Source organism: Mus caroli, chromosome 4 (genome assembly GCF_900094665.2).
Source record: "Mus caroli chromosome 4, CAROLI_EIJ_v1.1, whole genome shotgun sequence".
In the NCBI taxonomy this organism is placed as follows: domain Eukaryota; kingdom Metazoa; phylum Chordata; class Mammalia; order Rodentia; family Muridae; genus Mus; species Mus caroli.
The window spans coordinates 71,462,995-71,482,979 of NC_034573.1; positions in this window are offsets into that span (position 1 = coordinate 71,462,995).

The following is a 19,985-nucleotide window of genomic DNA, read 5'->3' on the forward strand; positions in this document are numbered from 1 at the left end:
GCAGGAGGCAGGAGGCAGGAGGCAGGAGGCAGGAGGCAGGAGGCAGGAGGCAGGACGCAGGAGGCAGGAGGCAGGAGGCAGGAGGCAGGGGGCAGGGGGCAGGGGGCAGGGGGCAGGGGCAGGGGGCAGGGGGCAGGAGGCAGGAGGCTCTCCTACTCTTATGTCCTCAGGGCCTTCTCACCCTCAACCCATGGTGCCAAGGCCAGCTCCAATAGGCTGCCCAGTCAAGGCACAGGGCACAGTTTCCCAAGTGCTATAGCCTTTGAGGGACTGAACCAGCTCTCCCTGTTCTTACAGGGAGATGGCTTTGCCATCATGACCAGCTCCACTCTGTTTCCCAGCCAAGGTGCAGGGCCTGCTCTCCTGCTACAGCCAGTGAGGGGCAGTGATAACTATCCTGCTTTCCCACCCTTGAGGCTGGCTCACCTTCACCCTCTCCACCTGAACTACATCTTCTTTGCTGCCCAGGGGAGGAGTTGTAAAGCCATTCTTAACTAAGAACATACTAGTATTTCCATCCTTAAAGCAATCTAGCTGAATGTCTCTGAATTATAAAATTTATGTATCTACATACTACACACTGTCAGAAAATTGTGTCAAAAATACAGCAAGTAGCCTCAAGTGATTTGCATGGTAACAGTAAATAAATATTCAAAGTTCATGAATATATAGATTATGTTGAGAAAGGCAATAGGGAAAATCAGTAACATGACTTGGGGTGGAAAAAATACTTGTTCTTAGTTGGGAAAAGCAAAGACATTTACTTCAGTTCAGCCTCTTCTTGTATCCAAAGCTCAAGACTAACCTACCAAGAAGACAAACAAGTATGATAACCTTACTAGAGAAAAAATTATGAGATGAGAAATTCAAAATGTTTATTTCAGATGCAATTTATTAAGAAACTACTTAAAAATAAGAATCGGTCACAGCAACTTTTTAAAAGAAAATCAGCACTATAGTGAGATTAAACACGAGATTACTAGCAAAATTGGAATAAGTCAAGGTCTACAATCAGAAGATAAAAGAAGCAGATATGGAACATAGGAAGAAGAGAGAAGGGAAGGAGAGGGAAACAGAGAAGGCAAGAAAAACAATTAGGAGGAAAGGAAAGGGAGAGAGGAGAAGAGAGGTCTCTGTTCAAAGACATTATCTGACTAGCAATCAAAAGTTACAACCAGACTTGCTGAACAGACCTGGCTGTCACGTCTCTGGGGAATTCCATATGCAACCCTTCAATCTTCTCTGGCAGCACTGAAAACTCCAGAAGGATGTGTAAGCCCTCAAGTAAAGAACAGGAAGAAAACTCTTGTGTTTCTCCTTAAGCCCTCCTCTCCAGGCCAGTGGATTGTAGCATGATTATTCTTTACTTTGGAAAGTATGACATAAACCCCATTTGTCTCCATTTAAGGACCAGGTCTGATTTCAAAAAGAAGGCCATAAGGAACCACTTCCAGGAACAGACCATAAAAATCCAGAAACAACTTCATAAAATCACCTTCCCAAAGAACAGCCTGGGGATAACCACAAAAATGGAAAAAACATCTTATCTCAAGAATGGACCTTCTTTGTTGGGAAGCTTTATCTCATTCTATGGTTAAGTGTTCATTATGTAGAAATGAAGACCACTGGCTTCTTGGACCCACCCATGAAATTTTAGATTTCTTAATCCTTCTAGAGAGATCCCCAGTTTCATATAAGAAGGCCTGTATGCCATTGTCTGGGATTGCCATTTTGGAGAATGGTTGACTCCTGCATGTTGGTACTTCTTCTAAATAAACACGCTGACTTTGCATACAATCTGAATCTGGAGTCTTCCTTCAGCAATTTTTGGACCTGTACAATTTACAGCCAATATTCACTGACAACTAAATATATACCATGTTTGTCTTTCTGAATCTAGGTTATCTCATTTGAACTGACTTTTTTTCTTATTCCATCTATTTGCAAATTTTATATCATTGTTTTTTAACATTTGACTAATACACCATTGCATACATGTATCACATTATTTTTATCCATTCTTCTGTTTAGGGGGACAAAATGATCACCCTGGTAAGGGGAATAGAATAGATTTTGAGGGTGGACTCAGAGTGAGTGGGGTGTACAACCTGGGATGGACAGATCAGGTTGAAAGGGAGAGAAAATTTTAGGAGAAATGATTAGATTTGGGGGACACTTTGAGGGAGAGATAGAAACACCATGGAATCTACAAGTGTACACTAGCAAAGAATTCTAGTAATGGGGCCACTGAGCCTGAACCTGCTATCTTCTATAATCACACAAGGCTTCAAATGGAGGGATCTGGATTAAAAAAACAAAAACAAAAACAAAAACAAAAACAAAAACAGCCATGAAACCTTCTATCTGCCTTGCCATGGTACAGAATGTTCTCAGACTGGGGCCTTGCAGAATCTTTACCTAAGAACCAGGCAGTATTCATCAAGCAACTGATTTTATTATATGGAGCATCCCACAGCCAAACCTTAGGAAGAGCATGGGGGGACCTGCAAAGGAGGGGGAGAAAGGAGAGGAGGAGTCAGAAAGGTCAGGGACACCGAAAACAAACAAACAAACAAAAAAAACCCAAAAACAACAAAAGCCCCAAAATCAACTGGCTAGGACTCATGACCTCTCACAGAGATCGGGGAGCCTGTAGAGATCTGACCTACTTACTCTTTATATACCATATTGCTGAGTAGTTTGGTGTTATTGTGGTAATTCTAACAGTGCAAGCAGGAGCTGTTTCTTTCTCTTTTGCCTGCCCATGGGACCCTTTTCCTCCTACTGAGTTGCCTAATCCAGTCTTGATATGATGGAATGTGCCTGGTCTTATTAAAGGTTTTTCTGCAGTGTTTGGTTGATGTCCCTGGGAGGTCTGATCTTTTTCTGAGAAGAGGTTAACAGGGGCTGGATCTGGGGGAAAGGGGAGGAGGGAATAAAGGTTCTGAGGGCAGGGAGGTGAGGAAGAGAAAACTGACTTCTGAATGTAATATATGAGAGAAGAATAAAATTTTTAAATCAAACAAAAAACAAAACAAATCAATAACTGAAAACAGAAGGCACGTATGGCTGCTTATTCAGAACTTTGTGCTCTAAAGGCCTATTCTATCTTGTAGGAACCTCTGTATTTTACCCTGTTACACACACTACATGAATATGCAATTTGCTGGCATGAGGAATTAGATATTGTTCCCACTTAATATGGCTAAATTTATCAGTTAGTGGGCAAAGTGAGAATTTTGATAAATTAAGAGGAATTGTATGTTTTGTGCAGTCAAATGATTTGGAAGCTGAATCAGGGAGGAATCCAGCCAAAGTTGCAAGAGAGCATAAAAGAAAGAGAAAACAGAAGCATAGGAAATTAACAGAGAACAACTGCAGCTTTATCCAAACCTCTTCACTAAATGTGCTGTGGGGAGCAGCAGAGTATGCAGGTGTCTTAAACTTCAAACTTTACATCTAGTGTGTCTCATGGATTACTATGTGCTGTTTTCAAAACTCTAGATGCAAACTGAAGCATCTCTCTCTCTCTCTCTCTCTCTCTCTCTCTCTCTCTCTCTCTCTCTCTCTCTCTCTCTCTCTCTCTCTCTNTGTGTGTGTGTGTGTGTTTGTGCTTTCATGTTTGTCTCCTAACAACTAGAGCAGGGGCTTACCCTGACTCTGTTACCTGCCTGTGGATCCTTCTCCCCTAACTGGGCAGTCTTGTCTGGCCTCAGAAGGAGACTATGTACTGGTCCTGCAGTGACTTGAGGTGCCAGGGTGTGTTGATTCCCTGGGAGGGACCTCTCCCTTCTCATAGGTGAAAAGAAGCAGGGATGTTTGTATCTGTCTGCCTAGATTCATAGTCAGAATTGTAGCATAACTGTCCTCTGAGAGGTTTCACCCAGTGAGTCCCACAGCCAAAGATTAGTTGGAGCTCAGGTAATTTTTTTGAAAGAGCAGGGGATGGATTGAGACACCAGAAGGAGACAGAACATGTCTGTGTTTGATGTGACACACATTTTCTAATTGTATTTAGAACTACTGGTCTATGGTTTGAAAGGTGTAATGCTTACACAGTTCAGATGTAAACCATGATTCCACAACTTTTTTTTTTTCATGGCAAGAAAATGTTTTACTTCTTGGTACTTCAGATAATCAGAAATATGACAGATATTCCTATGTTTCAGTAAATATATCTTTTTTAAAGTCCATCTTCTTTAATGCATGCTAGTTTTTTTAATTAGATATTTTCTTTATTTACATTTCAAATGCTATCCTGAAAGTCCCCTATACCTTCCCCCTACCCTGCTCCTCTACCTACCCACTCCCGCTTCTTGGCCCTGACATTCCCCTATACTGAGGCATATAAAGTTTGCAAGACCAAGGGGCCTCTCTACCCAATGATGGCCAACCAGGCCATCTTCTGCTACATATGCAGCTAGAGATATGAGCTCTGGGGGTACTGATTAATTCATATTGTTGTTCAACCTATAGGGTTACAGATCCCTTCAGCTCCTTGGGTTCTTCCTCTAACTCCTCCATTGGGGGCCCTGTGTTCCATCCTATAGATGACTCTGAGCATCCACTTCTGTATTTGCCAGGCACTGGCATAGCCTCACTCAAGACAGCTATATCAGGGTCCTTTCAGCAAAATCTTGCTGGCATATGCAATAGTGTCTGGGTTTGGTGGCTGATTCCACAACATTTAATACTGTAGTTAATTAAGCTATAATCTATCCTCTGTGCAGATTGTATGCTGTTAAGATTATGAAATGTACACAACTTACAACAAAAACTATATTTAAATGATAGATAAAAGAACATATATTTGCTAAACGAACACACATGTACAGACACATAATATTAGCTTGAACACACTTGTTTTAGCACAAATCTTACTAGTAGTTTTTGTTCTAAAGATCTTCTAAGATATTGAAGTCAACTTTAGTGAGGGAGAGCTATGAGGGTAATTTTAATTTCTAAATTTGAATAATATGAATTAGCTCAGGAAAATGCGACACTCAAATTTCATATTCAGATACTGTAACAAGAAATGAATCATGGTGATATGGAGGTATTGGAGTATCTTTGAAAATGACAGATATTTTCTTTTATTGGTTGCTAGGGTCCTCAGAAACTTAAGGGCCCAAAAAGCCATCATGAACTAGTGATCATGGCTTTCATGATCCTATAAAATGGATACAAAGAATGAAATTATTATTTATGACTATTGTGAAGGGTGTTGTTTCCCTAATTTCTTTCTCAGTCTGTTTATCCTTTGATTAGAGGAAGGCCACTGATTTCTTTGAGTTAGTTTTATATACAGCTACTTTGTTGAAGTTGTTTATCAGGTTTAGGAGTTCTCTGGTAGAATTTTTGGGGTCACTATCATATCCTATGCATTCACTGATAAGTGCTTTTAACCCAAAAGCTCAGAATACCCAAGATACAATTCACAGACCACATGAAGTTCAAGAAGAAGGAAGACCAAAGTGTGGATACTTCGGTCCTTTGCAGAAGGGGGATCAAAACACCTATGGGAGTAGATACAGAGACAAAGGGTGGAGCAGAAACTGAAGGAAAGGCCATCCAGAGACTGTCTCACCTGAGAATTCATTAAATATACAGTCACCAAACCCAGACACTATTGTGGGTGCCAATAAGTGCTTGCTAACAGAAGACTGATATAGCTGTCTCCTGAGAGGCTCAACCAGTGCCTGACAAATACAGAGGTGGATGCTCTCAGCCAACCATTTGACTGAGCACAATTTCCCCAATGGAGGAGCTAGAGAAAGGATCCAAGGAGCTGAAGGGGTTTGCAGCCCCATAGGAGGAACAACAATATGAACGAACTAGTACCCCAAGAAGGTACTAAGTGAATTTGGAACTAATCCACCAACCAAAAGTACTCATTGAGGGACATATGGCTACAGCTGCATATGTAGCAGAGGATGGCCTTGTTGGTCATCAATGGGAGGAGAAACCCTTGGTCTGTGAAGGCTCTATGCCCTAGTGTAGGGGAATGCCAAGGTGAGGAATTGGGAGTGGGTGGGTTGGTGGGCAGGGGATGGGGGAGCAGATAGGAGTTTTTCAGAGGGGAAATCAGGAAAGGGGATAACATTTTAAATGTAAATAAAGAAAATATATTATAAAAAATAAATTATTTAAAGACAACTGAAGCTTTGTTTTAAACAGAATTTTATTATAGATCAATATATAGATCAATAGACAGGAGATAAAGAGGAAGTGGAACACAGAAGGTGTGAGGAGAGAGAGAGAGAGAGAGAGAGAGAGAGAGAGAGAGAGAGAGAGAGAACTGGGAGCTCCAGGAAGGATCCCAGGAATAGGATAGGTTCAGCTATTGTTTTTGACGTGTGACAGTGAAGCAGTAGTGATATGTGGGAGGGAATGAGGTGGCCAGCCAAGCAATGTCCTAACCTGGTTTCCAGTTTTCTCCTCTCAACTTCATTCCAGAGCAGCCTCAAGGCAGAGGTGAACATGTAGCACAAAAATAAAGGAGGAAGCCAAGTTCTATCAGCATCCTGACCTTCAACAAGAACATTCTTATAGCTGCTGTTCTAAAGTCTTTGGCAGACATGATGTTTCTAGCTCTTGCTCACAATGATGGGACACTCACTTTTAAATCAACTGCCATGAAATGCAATAAAGGCTTGCATGAACTTTGAATTCAGAAGTATTTTAAATTTTGATTGTATTTGTATGCATTTGCCTATTATTACTTTAGGAATAAGTGCCAACTATTGCCTGATAGTGAGGATGACTTTATTCATACCATTTTAAGGCCTGTGTTTCTTAATATACTACCTACAAGCTTTGACATTTTACACTATGAGTAGGGAACCCCAAGAGACAGAGTTAAGCAGTGCATTTAGCTGTTAGGGCTAACATCCAAAGTGTAGAGGACAGCGAAACGTAAAAGATCTCTTTTAAAATAGAAGTCTTCATACCAAAAGTCATCAGGAAAATCATATGTTCAAGGATACACTGGATCCTGGGGGAAATTGGAAATATTTGTTGGTCGAAGTCAAGTCACTGAAACATACAGGAAAACACAGCAATGTAAAATGTGTTAGAGTATAATCATGGATTTTAAAATTGACATGTAACACATTTATTACTAAAAAATTGTACATTTTGTTCCAATTAAATGAATACCAACACACAAATTATGCATCAGAAATACATTTCATCTATAAAATGCTGGATATAAATCTTGAAATGCCAAGGCATTAGTAGACTTTTACAGCTTTCCAAGACTGATTAATTTTTCACTAATTTACGTTCTGGATTCAGGCCTCTTTTATCATGGTGTTTCAATTCAAAGTCTACGAGCATGAATCAAACTGTCATGTGGCCCATGACTGAGTAAGAGGTGGCATATTATGTCAGTATTACATGTGTGACAAGCAGTAGCAAACCTATGTGGGGATCAGTGCTGCTGAGAGATGCAGTTCTACAAATACTGCTCCATTACATGTCAATTATCCTTGAAATACTTGCATTTTGTTCCAATAGCAAATGTACAATATTCACAGAATTTGAATTTTAATTTTAATTAAGATACTTATCAATGAATTGCTAATAAAAATTAAATTACTATTTATAGTTTACAAAATGCATCTGCATTTTCAAAAGGTGTACAAATTTTTTTATGATACATAGACACTATTGGTGTATGATGGAGATTTTGTTGTCTTTGTTTTTATTGATTATTTTGTTTATTTTCATTTCAAATGTTGTCTCCTTTCCCCAGTCTCCCCTCCATATCCCCATCCCATCTCACTTTGACTTTAATAAGGTGTTCCCCCACCCACTCCCGCCTCACCCCTCTAGCATCCCCCTTTGCTGTGGCAGCAAGTCTCCACAGGACCAAGGGCCTACTCTCCCATTGATTTCAGATAAGGTAATCCTCTGCTACATAGGTAGTGGAAGCTATGAATCCACAGATGTAAACTATTTGGTTTGTATACCTGAGAGGATCTGGTAGTTGATATTGTTGTTCTTCCTATGGAGTTGCAATCCCCTTCAAAGATCCTTCAGTCCTTCCCCTAACTCTTCTATTGTGTTCCCCAGGGCTCAGTCCAATGAATGGCTGTATCTATCTTAGGTGCTAGCAGAACCTCTCAGAGGACAGCCTTACCAGGCTGCTGTCTGCAAGCACTTATTAGCATCACCAATTGTGTTGGGGTTTGGTGTCTGAAGATAGAATGGCTCCCAAGGTGGGGCTGTATCTGGATCTGGATGGCCTTTGCCTTCAGTCTCTGCTCCTTTTTTTTTTTTTTTTTGTCCCAGGGTTCCTTTAGATAGTAACAATTGTGGGCTAGAATTTTTGAGATGGGTCAGTGGCCTCAACCCTCTACTGAGGTCCATGTCTATCTACTAGGGGTGGTCTCTTCAAGTTCTATCTTCCTTCTACTGGATATTTTGATTAATGCCATCTCCATTGGGTCCAGGGAGACTTTTGCATTCCTGGCACCTGGGACTTTTTAGTGTATCCCCATTCCCAGATCCCCACTGCTACATCTTTTCCTTCTCCTCTGGACTTTTCTCTTGTCTCTTCCCATACTTGATCCTCTTCATCCACCCAGAATTCCCTTTGCCTCCCATCTCTCACCCAGGTTCCTCCCTCCCTCTACCTACCATAATTATTTTGTTCTCCCATCTAAGTGGTTTGAAGCATCTACACTGTGGCCTTCCTTTTTGTTAAGCTTCATATTGTCTGTGAGTTGTATCATGAGCATTCCTATGGAGTTGTAAACCCCTTCAGCTCCTTGGGTCCTTTCTCTAGCTCTTCTATTGGGGACCATGTGCTCAGTCCAATAGATGGCTAAGAGCATCAACCTCTGTATCTGTCAGGAAACAACTATATCAGTCTCCTATCAGCATGCACTTCTTGGTATCCATAATATTGTCTGGGTTTGGTGACTGTGTATAAGTGGATCCCCAGGTGGGGCAGTCTCTGGATGGCCTTTCCTTCAGCCTCTGCTCCACACTTTGTCTCTGTAACTCCTTCCATGGGTATTTTGTTCCCCCTTCTAAGAAGGACTGAAGTATCCACACGTTGGTCTTTCTTCTTCTTGAGCTTGATGTGGTCTGTGAATTGCACCTTGGGTATTCTGAGCTTTTGGGCTAATATCCACTTATCAGAGAGTGCATACCATGTATGTTCTTTTGTAATTGGGTTACCTCACTCAGTATATTTTCTAATTCCATCCATTTGTCTCAAAAATTTGCGCAGTTGTCCTTTTTAATAGTTCAGAAGCTGGGCGTGGTGGCGCACGCCTTTAGTCCCAGCACTCGGGAGGCAGAGGCAGGCGGATTTCTGAGTTCGAGGCCAGCCTGGTCTACAAAGTGAGTTCCAGGACATCCAGGGCTATACAGAGAANGTGAGTTCCAGGACATCCAGGGCTATACAGAGAAACCCTGTCTCAAAAAACCAAAAAAAAAAAAAACAAAACAAACAAAAAAAAAAACCAAAAAACAAAAAAACAAACAAAACAAAAAACAAATAAAAAAAAATAGTTCAGTAGTATTCCATTGTACAAATGTACATTTTTCTATATGCATTCTACCATTGAGGGACATCTGAGTTGTATGCAGCATCTGGCTATTATAAATAAGACTGCTATGAGGATAGTGGACCATGTGTCCTTGTAATATGGTGGAGTATCTCTTGGTCATATGCTCAGGAGTGATATAGCTGGACCTTCAGGTAGACTTATTTCCAATTTTCTGAGGAACCACCAGATTGACTTCCAAAGTGGTTTTACCAGCTGACAATCCCACCAGCAATGGAGGAGTGTTCCTCACTCTTGACATCCTTACTAGCATCTGCTGTCCTCTGAGTTTTGGTTGTAGCTGGTCTGATTGGTGTAAGGTGGAATTTCAGGGTCATTTTGATTTACACTTCTGTGATGCCTAAGGTGTTGAACATTTCTCTATATACTTCCAGGCAATGCCCCTTTCCATCTAGTTATCTCTGTCCCTATCTGAACTTACATGCTCTGACTGGAGCCTGACCTTCCTGTGAGTATATGAGGAGCCTGATTATGATGGACCTCCTGGGAGTCAAGTTGCCTCTGGCTGTGGGCAGGTAGTAGTGGGGCTGATCACATGATCTGCCTTGGGTGCACTATTGGATGTTAAAGAAGCTGTGTATGATGTTAAAATGCATAGTCCAATGTAAAAAAATAAAACTAAATTATACTAGGAAATTAGTAGAGGGAAATTTTGACTATAAATCATATTAGAATGTTTGGAAAGACGTTATCTGATAAAAATAAGCAAACATCTAACAGAAAAACAAAAGGTTGAAAATAACATAGCACGCAAATACTGTAAAAAGGAGATTTGTAATCAAAACTCACATAGTACCTATTTAATAAATAACACATATACAAACATATTAAACCTGTTTAATATGTTCAGAGGGGACAAAGAAATATTTCTTTAGTATGTGCATATCATAGATCATGGTCCTTACATAGCTGGAAAATAGTCATGTGTTATTCTTGTTTTTTTATTGTTGGATTCAGTTTGACATTATACCAGCAGCCTGGAAGTGTGATATCCATAAAGGATTCAGATTATCTTCAATCCTTCCCCTAACTCTTCCTGGCCTCATCCAATTGTTGGCTGTAAGTATTTGTATCTGTTTCAGTAAGCTGCTGATAGAGTCTCTTAAAGCAAAGCCATGTTAGTCTCCTGTCTGCAAGCACAATATAGCATCAGGGTTTGGTGCCTACCCATGGTATTGATACCAATTTCAGCCTTGTCTTTGGTCTCTGCTCCATTTTTACCACTGCATTTCTTTTAGACAGGAACAATTCTGTGTCAGAAATTTTGAAGATGGGTGGGTGGCCCTATACCTCTACTGGGAGCCTTATCTACCGGATGTATTCTCTTCAGGTTCTATCTACCTACTTTAAGGCATTTCAGCTAAGGTTATCCCAACTGAATCCTGGGAGCCTCTCACATTCCAGGTCTCTGGGATTTTTTTAGGGTTCCCATAACCCACCACCCCTTGCAGCTACATATTTCCATTCATTCTCCAGGCCCTTGTGCTTCTCTAATATCTCTCTAGAGGACTGTCTTTTCTGGTCTCAGTGAGAAAGGATGCACATAATATGGTTGACCCAGGAAAGTAGTATTAGGGTAGTGGGGAAGGGCACAGTCTCAGAGGCAAAGAGGAGGGGAGATGGGGAGAAGAACTCTGGTAAGGGGGACTTGGAGGGGAGAAATATTTGTAATGTAAATTAAGTAATTAATTAAAAGAAGATTAAAGGAGAAAGAAAACAGCTTGAAAAAAGATTCAGAATAGCTCATGTTAGTTATTCCTGCCAAGTCTTCCAGCTAATTGCCATAGAGAGAACAGACCATTGTACAGGACTATGCCTTAGAGCTTCAGATTAGCTGAACTTAAACCAAATACATTTTGGCATAAGGTGAATTCACTTTTTTTTCCTCCTTCTAACAAAAATTATGGAGATCTGCTCAGTTGTTCTTTACTCTACCAGTCCCTTTTAGTCTCCTCCAATCACACTCTGTATAATCATTACTTTGTCTGACAAACTTGCCTGTATTTTGGGATCATGTCTCATGGCTAAGGCTGGAGTTTTCTGGCAAACATTAATGGGTCCTACAGGAAGTACCTTCAGAAATGATACAGAGCTCATGAAGAAAGCAAAGATACACGTGCCAGCTAGACATAAACCTGAGGTGATGAGCAGTTGTGATGTTGGTGATAGGAAGAAAACAATGATTCTCAAATGACTTAAACAAAGGAGAGTTCTGTGACTTTCAACAAGCATGTAAATCCAAATATGCCTTTCCAGTTGTCTCTTCAGTTCTGCCAGTTTTTCCATCCAAACTATTATTTTTTATGTATATGTACAAGACTCAGTTCCTAAAGTAATAGAAGAGACTATCACGAAGAAACATGAGAGTTTGCACTACTCTCATTTGTGCACATGGCTTATAATGTCTAGGGAAGCCTTACTATTTTTGTTTAGTTACAGTAAAAGCTTGACATATTTAAAAACATGATGATTTCCCTGAGAGAGTCTGAGGGAGGTTAAGGTTATGAATCATAATCAGCATGGTAAAAGTACACATAGATCTAGAATAATAAACTAAGGCTATGGGGAAATTCATGAGAATAATGAGTACTATTATGTTAAACTGAGGATAATTTTCTACCATGGGACAATCACTATTTCACAAATAACTCCACAAGGAATATTATAACTCTAATATGTATATGTATATATATATATGTGTGTGTGCAATATAGAAATATACATAAATACACATATGCTCTCATTAACATGCCAGTACTTTCTTAATATAATGGAGTCTCTGTTGTGTTATTGGTATTCCAGTAAATGGTTACCTTAATAGGAGTGGAGACACAAGAGAAATAACAAGAAGGAATTATACTTACTCTTTGTCTCCTGACTTCAGGTTTAGTCATAGATACCAAAGTTATAATGAAACTTAGAACTTCATTACACATTATGTATTTATAATACCATAAAAATAGCTACCCATAAGGGGTAAAAACAAACAGTAAGATTCTGTGTTGAAAATGCAGGACACATTTTGATAAACCGGGCAAAGAACTAGTGGGGGTGAACAAAGAGCTCAGCTGTGAAAGTGTCATGAAAGCTCAAAGGCCCTACTGCAGATTCTGGGCAAGAACATTAAACAAACACACAAAGGAATAAACAAAAAGCATTTATAGTGGTATATATCTGTAACCTCAACACTGTGTGTTGACAGAGTGAAGCAAACTTTGAAGGTTTGCTAGCCAGCTAAGCTAATCAGAACAGTTATTATTCTTCCAGGTTCTGTTGAAAGACCCTATCTCACACCAAGTGAGGATTAAGAAAAGCATTTGACAGGGATCCAGAGGTAGGCTATGCCCAATTCTTATGACAACAACTATTTAAGAGCCTCTTTCTCTCTCTCTCTCTCTCTCTCTCTCTCTCTCTCTCTCTCTCTCTCTCTCCCTTACACACACACAGAGAGAGAGAGAGACAGAGAAAGAGAGATGAGAGCGAGACAGAGAGAGAGAGAGAGACAGAGAGGGAGAGAGACAGAGAGAGAGAGAGAAAGAGAGTGTGTGTGTTTGTTGGAAGTCAGTGAAATGAGTACAGTGCAGTGGAGCTGAGCCAGTTGAAGCCAGAGTCTTAGAAGGATCCAGAAGACTAGAACAGATTGCCAGAGCTAGGTTGAGAATAAGCATAACAATTCAACAAGAAGGTATTGCCTACCAAGAAGGCAATAGAAGTGAGATTGTATCAGTCAGCTTGGAGAGGTGTTTGAGCTAAGTTGAACCAGTCAGGCAGAACTCAGAAGGAGTTTGAAAGGGCAAGCTATTTAGCAATAATCCTCAAGAGAGAGCAGTTACTTCAGGCAAATAGAAGCTACTTTTACATAATCCAAACATATACATATACACAATTGTTAAAATATGGAAAATTTACAAGAACTTCCAAACAAGGAATAAAACATTTGTTCAGTCTAGGTTTTGAAAAATAATTTTTGAACATGATCCATCTTATTTGCATGTAGATGCAGTGCCTTTCACACTCCCTACAAGCTGGTCTATTTTGTCCTTACATCCACAGTGCTACCTGCAAATATCAAAGTCTGGTGGGCACTTACTATGATTTCCAGGATTTTAATAGCCTGGGCCAAGGAATTGGACTGGGAGAAATGAGTGCTCAGTAGTAGAAAGAAAGACATTTTAAAACTTGCAAAGAGACACAATGGGCTGTAGTTTGAAAGGAGTTTTAAGTATAGTTTTAAATGTAGTTTAAATGTAGTTTAAGAGTAGTTTCAATTGCCTCATGCCCAGAGTGCTTCGACATCCCCCTCCCTCCAAAAAAAAAAAAAAATTAACCTGAAGCTGATTTTTTGAATATTTGCATACTCTGGGTATTTTTCTCATGATGCTATTCGACTTTGGGCCTTTCAGGGTTGGGAATGATTTTTACGATTCTTCTGTATCCACTGGCTTCTTTAATGTGATAATTTCCAGCCCTGTACCCTCATTGCTTCTTCACACTTTTACCCTAAGAGCTGTGTCACTGGGAATCTTTCATGGGAGCTGAAAGATGATAATATGTCTTCTCTAACAATCTTTGTGATGATGATGGGTGCAGCCCAGGATAAACGAACTTAGTTCTCTTGCAATAGATGTTGCTGGGATACCCGCATCACAAAAAGTTTCACCTTGGTCCTAGATTAAAAGTGCTCAGAAAGTAACTATCTAGAATACATTCTTTATTTCTTGACTATCCATAATGCTATGATTATCCTAAAATAAACCTTAAGATTCTACAAGGATATTTAAAAAAATTCAAGGCTTAAACAAAAGGGTCATAGTTATCCTAATTAATACTCACAGTAAAAGGGAAAGTGACCTAGAACAACAGGCTGTTTTTCAATGACAGAGTCTCAAGAGAATAGATCAGGAGAAGATAAAGAAAATAGGAAAGTTTGAGATCTGGAGGTTTTGCACGAACTTATGGCCTATGAAAACAAGCTGATTAATTACAGCATCTTACATATTATGTCTAGGGGAGAAATGGGACATTGTTAGTAAACAACTATCATACAATGTGACAGAGTTAGAAGGAAGCTAAAAGGAACACAGTGTATCTCAAGAACATTACAAACCAAGCACACTAAAGCCAAGCAAAATTAGGTCTGATAAAGCCTATCTGTTTTGGGAGTAAAAGCCAAGTTCCCAGGAAACAACCAAAACCTTAACTTCTTCAAAGCCTTGATCACCAGTCCTACTAGACATTGTGAAGTCTACTCTTAGGCAAGGATGAAACACAGAAGTAGGTTCTCTTTGTCCTTCATCAGGGTCACTGAGAAAGCCTTGGATGATTGGCCTTGCTCTCAATACAAAGGAACCAGTAAGACAATGACCAGTTACTCTCAGGGAGTTCTTTTATGTAGCTTGCCACTGGAGAAAAGATCACATGTGAGCACTTAAAAAGGAACGTTGGTTATATCTTGAGAATTGGATAAAGCAAATTTACGAAAGAATCCAGTGGTGGATTATATTAACATGGAAAGAGTATAAAGTCATTGTAACTAGACAAACATTACACCAACAATATTAAAAAAATGAAGAAAACCAAAACGTAATGTGATAATTGTGAGTAAAGCTTGCTTTTACATCTGAGAAGTTACGAACTCCTTTTTGTTTGTTTTTTTTTTTTTTCTTTAACAAGATGACATAGGTGACTTTGTCTATAATATGCTACTGTGGCCATGGAGATTAAAAAAAGCAAAGAAGCTTCATTCTGGAAAATATTTCCTGAATTCTTTAGAGTGGGTGATATTGGCCTTTATCCACCTGAGTCCGTGTCAGTAGCATCAGAAGATATTAATATACCTGAAAAGTTCACATTTAAGCATTGCCTTAGCTTTGTAAGTGGAATTTAATGTTTGTAAGCAGCATTTACTGTTACAGAGTAGTGGGAGAACTACAGGTATATCCCCCAACTTTTATGTGAGGACTCCCAGTGACATTCCTTGTCATCAGTCCACATATAGGATAATTTCTATGGCTGAGACTGACAGAAATAATTCCTTTAGCTTTGGCACATTTCCATCAATACTGCCTACAATTCCAGTTGATTTAGTGAGGAATATTAAATAAATCCTGGGTTTTCAATGAAGTCAGAGATCTGGTGTCCAATATCAGAAATTAAACACTTTCATGTGTCTCATCAGAAGTTGTCTGTAATACATCAGTTGTTACCAACTATGCCTTGAGTGGTATCTTTATCAGGGAAACTTGGACAGTCACCATTAATCTAGAGGCCTGGCAGCTCTTTAGTGACAAGGGCATTCTCCCTTACAGTAATTTCCATTTTTCTACAGGAGAAACACGAATTCTTTTCCAGGGAAATTCATCCACACTCTCTTGGTTTCCCAAAGCCACTTTTATCATTGTGCTCATTACTGCATCCTGGACAGCTTAGCTCTAGAAATCTGACAGGGACAGTGAGTGGATGAAGAAATGACAGATACACATACAGAAAAGCTAGGGTCAGGGTGCTTGTGTAAACTGTGTTTGAATGGAACTTGCTTCTGCAACAACCAGAACCTCAGCATCTCCCATATGTGCAGCACAGCTGACCAGAGTTATCTAGTTTCAGTGGGAGTTCTCTTTGAGGTGTGGCAATCTGTAAATTGTGCAATCGGTATAAACCTGGGAGGAGGAAGAGGCTGTGGTTTGTAGCTTTTCACACACTGACAACATTCACAGTCAGAATTGAAGTCAGTTTTGTCATTTCAGAGCCTGACATGCATGGCTAGGCTTTGCCAAATTCCTATGGGTCTCAGGCATTGTTCCCTGGCATGGTCATGCTCCTGTCAACTATACATAATGAGGCAGGATTTCATTCATGCCTCCATTTTAACTTGGTTTTCTTAGCTGCCCAAGCTTATGACCTAACAGTCAAATTTAAAAGTTAACTTATATGTGAATGCCCATTGCCTCCTTTTGCCTGGAGGCATTTAATTGGTGAAATTACCAGCAAAAACATGATTCTAGGAAGAAAAACATTAATTATAATAAATATAAACATATACACATTTGTATTATAAATGTAATTATATACATAATTGTAATAAATATGATCATATCTCTAAATTATACATACAAATATTTTATTAGATATTTTCTTTATTTACATTTCAAATGTTATCCCCTTTCCTAGTTTCCCCTCCAAAAATCCTCTATCCCCTCTCCCTCCCCCTGCTTACCAACCCACCCACTTCACTCCTGCTTCTTGGCCCTGGTAGTCCCCTGTACTGGGGCAAAAAACCTTCACAGGACCAAGGCACTCTACTCCCATTGATGACCAACTAACCTGTCCTCTGCTACATATGCAGCTAGAGCCATGAGTCCCACCATGTGTTTTCTTTGATTGGTGGATTAGTCCCAGGAGGTTCTGGCAGTACTGGTTAGTTCATATTGTTGTTCCTCCTATGGGCCTGCAAACTCCTCCAGCTCCTTGGCTACTTTCTCTAGCTCCTACATTGGGGATCCTGTGCTGAGCCCAGTGGATGGCTGGGAGCATCCACTTCTGTATTTGTCAGGCACGAGCAGAGCCTCTTAGGAGATAGCTATATCAGGATCCTGTCAGCAAACTCTTATTGGCATCCACAACAGTATCTGGTTTTAGTGGTTGTTTATGGGATGGATCCCCAGGTGGGGCAGTCTCTGGGTGGTCATTTCTTCAGTCTCTGCTCAGAACTTTGACTCTGTAACTCCTTCCATGGATATTTTGTTCCCCTTCTAAGAAGGATGGAAGTGTCACACTTTGGACTTCCTTCTTCTTGAGTTTCAAGTGTTTTGCAAATTGTATCTAGGGTATTCTGACCTCCTGGGATAAAATTCACTTATCAGTGAGTGCATATCACGTGTTTTCTTTTGTGATTGGGTTACCTCACTTTGAATAATATCCTCCAGATCCATCCATTTGCCAAAGAATTTCATAAATGCATTGCTTTTAATAGCTGCACAGTACTCCATTGTGTAAATGTACCACAATTTCTGTATCCATTCATCTGTTGAGGGACATCTGGATTCTTTCCAGGTTCTGGCTATTATAAATAAGGCTGCTATGAACATAGTGTGCTACATCCACTCCAGTAGTGACAAGCGCGACAGGCCCCAAAAACCTAGGCTCTGTTCAAAGGTGAAAAGTTCACGGAAACTTAGTCTCCTGGAATTGTGGCATCCTGTATAAATAAAGAATGCTCCAATGTCCTTGCTTTAGTTTGTAAACGGATCTGTGTGTTTTCCCTTAATATTGCTTTGTTACAAGTGCTCCTAAGGATTGATATTTTGACATATAGCTAAGTTAGTTTCTAGGCAGTCCTTGATCCAACCTTGGGCATGGATAGCTAAGTCACTGTCCTACACAGAAATTTACCATTATCTAGGAAGAAGGAAGTTTGTGACCTAAAGAGGAACCAGAGTAGATATTTGGAACTATAGATAGCTGAGTTACACCCATACACAAGTATTTACAATGGCATAGGGGGAAGGTGGACTATTCAATAGACTAGAGTAGGAACTATGGCAAGGGCACGAAGGCCTTGCCCCTGGCTTCTAAGATTTGTGGACCTTAGGTGGAGATGTTTTTGATCCCGGTTGTTAACATTGAGTTTTATCCTAATTGGTTCCTGCCAGTTTTTCCATATTTGTATTCCTTTGTTTTGTGTAAGAATCCAGTAACCTCTTTGTACCTTGCCAGTGTGTCATCCAATTTCCCTATTTTCTTCTGTATAAAAAGTTTGATGCTCGATTTGACGAATTACATTCAGAGCCACACTCCCTTGTGTCAGGTCTGTCTGTCAATTCCGGCCGATTCCTTGCCCACCTGAACCAAGAGACTCTTTCCACGCAGACAAGGGACCCAGAGGGTCTGCGGCAATAGTGGAGCATGTGTTCTTATTACATAGTGAAGCATCTTCTGGATATATGCCCAGGAGAGGTATTGCTGGATCTTCCGGTAGTACTATGTCCAATTTTCTGAAGAACCTCCAAACTGATTTCTAGAGTGCAGCTTGCAAACCCACCAGCAATGGAGGAGTGTTCCTATATCTCCACATCCTCTCCAGCATATTCTGGCACCTGAGTTTTTGATCTTAGTCATTCTGACTGGTGTGAGGTGGAATCTTAGGGTTGCCTTGATTTGCATTTCCCTGATGACTAAGGATGCTGAACATTTTTTAAGGTGCTTCTCAGCCATTCAGTATTTCTCAGTTGAGAATTCTTTGTTTAGCTCTGTACACCATTTTTTGAATAGGGTTATTTGGTTTTCTGGAATCTACCTTCTTGAGTTCTTTTTATGTATTGGATATTAGCCCTCTGTTGGATTGAGGATTGGAAAATATCTTTTCCCAATCTCCTGGTTGCCTTTTTGTCTTATCGACAGTGTCCTTTGACTTACAGAAATTTGCAATTTAAGGAGGTCCCACATGTTAATTCTTGATCTTACAGCACAAGCCATTGGTACTCTGTTCATGAATTGTTCCCCTGTTTCCATTCCTTCGAGGCTCATCCTCACTTTCTCCTCTATAATTTTCAGTATCTCTGATTTTATGTGGAGTTCCTTGATCTACTTAGACTTTAGCTTTGTACAAGGAGATAAGCATGGATCAATTCACATATTTCTACATGCTAACTCCAGTTGAGCCAGCACAATTTGTTGAAAATTCTGTCTTTTATCCACTGCATGGTTTTAGCCCTTTTGTCAAAGATCAAGTGACCATAGGTGTGTGGGTTCATTTATGGCTCTTCAACTATATCCCATTGATTTACCTGTCTTTCACTGTAAGAGTACCGTGCAGTTTTTATCACAATTGCTCTGTAGTACAGCTTGAGGTCAGGGATGCTGATTTCACCAGAACTTTTATCATTGAGAATAATTTTTGCTATCCTAGGTTTTTTGTTATTCCAGAGGAATGTGCAAATTGCCCTTTCTAACTTGGTGAAGAATTGAGTTGGAATTTTGATGGGGATTGCATTGAATCTGTCGATTGCTTTCAGAAACATAGCCTTTTTGACTATGTTAATCCTGCCAAATCATGAGCATGGGAGATCTTTTCATCTTCTGAGATCTTCAGTTTCTTTCTTCAGAGGCTTGCAGTTCTTATCATACATATACATCTTTCACTTTTTAATTAGAGTCATACCAAGGTATTTTACATTATTTGTGAATATTGTGAAGGGTGTTGATTGGCTAATTTCTTTCTTAGTCTGTTTATTCTTTATGCAGAGAAAGGCCACTGATTTGTTTGAGTTAATTTTATATCCAGGTACTTCACTGAAGTAGTTTATCGGGTTTAGGAGTTCTCTGGTGAAATTGTGGGGGTCAATTATATACTACCATATCATCTGCAAATAGTGATATTTTGACTTTCTCCTTTCCAATTTGTAT